The 4,778-nt window shown below is 36.7% G+C and overlaps 1 pseudogene; it reads right to left on the reverse strand.

Moving 5' to 3' along the window:
• Positions 1 to 4,190: 4,190 nt before the first annotated feature.
• Positions 4,191 to 4,351, reverse strand: LOC116585336 (annotated as a pseudogene).
• Positions 4,352 to 4,778: the final 427 nt, after the last annotated feature.

The following is a 4,778-nucleotide window of genomic DNA, read 5'->3' on the forward strand; positions in this document are numbered from 1 at the left end:
CAAAGATAGTAACACAGGTTTGGTAGCCAACCCCAAGGAAATGTAGGTCTACAAATTGCCTTACAAAAAATTCAAAGTAATCATCTTTAATCAATGAGATGCAAAAAAACAAACAAACAAACAAACTCATACAACTAAATGAAAACAGAAAAACAATGCATGAATGAATTCAGAAGTTTTATACAGAAATAGAAACCATAAAAGAGCAACCATTAAATGGTCACAAGTTGCTCTTCCACAAAGACAAACAAAATGAAAATAAGGTTGATGGGAAATAAACAGTTTCTAAGAAGAAAAGGAAAGAAATAGAAATCATAAAAAGAACCAAACAGAACTCTTGGACCTGAAGAATACAGTGACAGAAATGCAAAATTCAATAGAGAGATTCAAAAAGAGACTCAACCATGCAAAAGAAAGAATGAGTGAACTCGAACATAGGTCATTTGAAACTAGTTAGAGAAATAAAAAGAAAGAAAGAAAAAACAATGAATAAATACATGGGACATATGAAGCACTATTAAGGGAATAAATATATGAATTATGAGGGTCTCAGAAGAAGAGAAAGAGAAAGGGGTAAAAAGTTTATCTAAAGAAATAAAGGCTAAAAATTTCACAAATCTTGAAAGGGATGAAAATTCAGCTGGTTGAGGCTTATAATGCCCAAAACAAAATCAATCTGATGAAAATTACCCCAACATCTGTAATCAAATTTTCAAAAATCAAAGACAAGGAGAGAATTTTTTTAAGCAGCAAGAGAAAAATGACTTGTGACTTGCAAGGGAATTCCCATAAGACTTCCACCAGATTCACACCAAAAACCTTCTAGGCCAAGAGGGAGTGGAATAACATATTCAAAGGGCATAAAGGAAACAAAAACATCTAACCAATATTATAACCAGTAAAGCTTCCTTTTAGGAATGAAGAAGACATCACCAAACAAAGTCTGAGGGAGACTATCACCACTAGATTTGCCTTCCAAAATATGCTAAAAGGTTTTTTAAGTAAGCAAAAGATCATTAAATAATAATATGATCAAACAACCCAACTTTACATCTTAAGGGGTTAGAAAAAGAATAACAAAGTAAACCCAAAGCCAGCAGAAGGAAGGAAGTTATAAATATTAAAATATTAGCAGAGACTATAAAAACAATAGAAAAAATAACAAAACTAAGAGTTGGTCTTTTGAAAAGATATACAAAATTGACCATTATCTAGAATAATCAAGAAAAAAGCAAAGAACTAAAATAAAATTATAAGTGAAAGAGGAGACATCACAACTCATGCCACAGAAATACAAAGAATAATAAAAGACTGTTATGAAATCACAAAGCATGCTCAGTTCAGCCCAGCACCCTACGATAAAGACATTGTTGGGGGAGCTTGAGCTATCATGAGCTATCATGAGGAGCTTTCCCAACTTTAAGATATATCACCAGGGAAGTGCACTCCATCCACCAGATAAGTCTCAATATTAATATTATTTCAACTTTGGGTAATACATATTAGGACATAAACCAAGGGAAATCAATGTAAGATGTGTGGACCTCAAGCTCATATCAATTGGAAACACTATTCTCTGGATGAACCCTCACCAGTGTAATTCTCAGCATAGAATACTCCAACTGTGTATACACTCCAGCAGGGCATAAGAGGCTCCCACCGAATCACCCTTGCTGCAACCAAGCTGACATAGAATATTCCAAACCCGGAGGAGGAGTTAAGATGGTGGAAAAGTAGGGGGACCTTAAGCTTGTCTCATCCCTTGAATACAACTAGATAGTGGTCAGATTGTTCTGAACACCTGAGAAATCAATCAGAGATTTGAGCAAACAAATGCTGCAAGTCTACAAGTAGAAAAGTGGCCACAGTTTGGAAGGTAGGAGTTTCAGAAGCTTGAATCTGGTGTGGTAGAACTTAGGATGTGGCAGAGAGAAGATACCCTGCTTTATGAGGCTACTGCAAAGTATTATAAGCAGCAGAGCATAGAATTGGAACTTTTAGAAGTCTGCTACAGTGGGGGTCATGCCTGGCTTAAAGGTGCTTAGGTGGTATAGTGGGTGGAATCACCGTTGCACATCTGGGATATTTTGGGGAGCAAGAAGAATGGGTGGTGCCTGAATGCAGCAGAGCTCTCGGGCATTGGAGCAAGGAAGCCAGATGAGAATCAATTAAGTCTAGGTGCCTGCTTTCTGCTTGGTGTTGCCATAAACTGTGAACCACTGCACATTTGTGAGACAACTTTCCTGGGATGGGTCCAACAAAAGGCAGAAGCTTGGGGAGATTTCCCCCAACCCCACCTGCAATAACAGTGCCAGTCCACACTGCTTCAAAAATTTGGAGTTGAAACTCAGTCACATGTCCAAGATTAGGGGGAAAAAAAAAGAAAAAAAAAAGTTCTGTCCCAGGCTGGGTGAACACAGAGTTTTGAGTAAAACCAGGGACACAAGAGTGATTGATTACTTTTCTGTGAGGGCTCACCAAGGAGAGCTGGAGGGTGCAAATTTTTAGCTCTGGGGCTAGAGATCTGGGCTGGGCCAATTCCTCCCACCCATCAGTCCTGAAAGCCTTCAGGGAGCAAAACAGCTCCACTTAGTGAAGTCCAGAGCTGCTTACACCAAGCCCTGCTTCCTTGTACCCTGGAGAAGCATTGCCATTAGGCAAGTCTACCTGAGAATCAGTTTAACAGACCCCTCCCCCAGAAGACCAGCACAAACAACTACTTCACATCAAGTTTACTGATCACAGAGGGCTGAAAAGCTTCAGCTCTAGGGGGAAACAGTATGTAGAATTCTTTGTATTTTTATTCTTTACTCTTTCTGTATTATTTTTTTCAATTATTTTATTTTTTCAAATTTTTTGTTATTTTTATTTTGTATTTTTATATTTACTTTACATTTTTTTCTTTCCTTTCATTTTATTTTACATACATGTTTTTCTTTCTTATTTGGGGTTCTGGTTTCTTTTAACAAGTGAACCAAAACTTTTTTAGTTCTGTTGTTGTTGTTATTGTTTTTGTTGTTTTTCTTTTTCTATTCTGGACAAAATAACAAGATGGAGAAATTCACCCCAAAAGAGAGAATGGGAGGTAGTACTCCCAGCCAGGGATTTAATCAATACAAATGTAAGTTAACATGTCTGAACTAGAATTTAAACAATGATTATACAGACACTAGCGGAGCTTGGAAAAAAGCATAGAAGACACTAGAAAATCCCTTTACTACAGAGACAAAAGAACTAAAATCTAGCCAGGCACAAATTACAAGTGCTATTACTGAGATCCAGTCCTAAGCAGAGGCCACTAAAATGAGGAGATATCAAATAGAAAAGCAAATCAGTGGTATAGAAGATAAAATGGTAGAAAATAAGAAAGCTGAAAAGAAGATGAAAAGAAAACTATTAGATCATAATGGTAGACTTAGGGAGCTCAGCAAAGCGAAATAATATCCATATATAGGGGTCCTAGAAGATGAAGAACAAGGAAAAAGAGGCAGAAGTTTTATTCTAACAAATTATAGATGAAGTTCCCTAATCTGGGGAAGGAAATAGACATTTGAGTCCAAGAGGCACAGAGAACTTACCTCAAAATCAACAAAAACAGGTCAACACCTAAACATATTATAATGAAACTTGAGAATTACAAAGCTAAAGAGAAAATCCTGAAAGCAGCTTGGAACAATAGGTCTTAACCTATGAGGGTAGACACATAAGGCTGACAGCAGACCTGTCACAGAGATCTGGCAGGCCAGAAAGGATGGGAATGATATATTCGACATGCTAACTGGGAAAAAATATGCTGCCAAGAATACTTTATCCAGTAAGGCTGTCATTCAGAATAGGAGAGATAATTTCCTAGACAAACAAAAACTGAAGGAATTTAGTTTACTAAACAAGTCATGCAAGAAATTTTAAAAGGAGACCCTCTGAGTGGAGAGAGAGATGAAAAGCAACAAAGACCAGAAATGAATGAGACAATCTACAGGAACAGGGCCTTTACAGGTAACACAATGTCACTAAATTCATACCTTTCAATAATTATTCCAAAAGTAAATGGACTAAATACTCCAATCAAAAGATATAAGGTATCAGAATGGATTTAAAATACAAGACCCATCAATATGCTGCTTACAAGAGACTCATTTTAGACCCAAAGACACCTCCAGATTGAAAGTGAGGGCATAGAGAAAAATTTATCATGCTAATGGATGTCAAAAGAAAGCTGGAGTAGTCATCCTTACATCAGTCAAACTAGATTTTAAGTCATCACGGCGGGGTATTGTGAAAAGTTTTCAATTAGCAATAATCGCGCCTTGGATAAACCTCATTGGCTACGATACTGCCACTGCACAAAGCTTCAAACTAGATTTTAAACCAAAGAACATACATAGGAGATGAAGAAGGACACTATATCATAATAAAGATAAAAAATTTAAAAATATATTTTTAAAAAGCTGTAATCATCAAGACAGTATGGTACTGGCACAGAAACAGACACATAGATCCATGGAACACAATAGAGAACCCAGATATGGACCCTCAACTCTATAGTCAACTAATCTTCATCAAAGCAGAAAAAGAATATACAATGGAAAAATGACAGTCTCTTCAACAAATGGTTTTGAGAAAACTGGATCACCATATGCAGAAGAATGAAGCCATTTTCTTACACTATACACAAAATAAACTCAAAATGGATGAAAGACCTAAATGTGAGACAGGTATCCATCAAAATCTTACAAGAGAGCACAGGCAGCAACCTCTTTGACCTTGGCCACAACTTC

The sequence above is a fragment of the Mustela erminea genome, chromosome 2 (genome assembly GCF_009829155.1).
Source record: "Mustela erminea isolate mMusErm1 chromosome 2, mMusErm1.Pri, whole genome shotgun sequence".
NCBI classification, from domain to species: domain Eukaryota; kingdom Metazoa; phylum Chordata; class Mammalia; order Carnivora; family Mustelidae; genus Mustela; species Mustela erminea.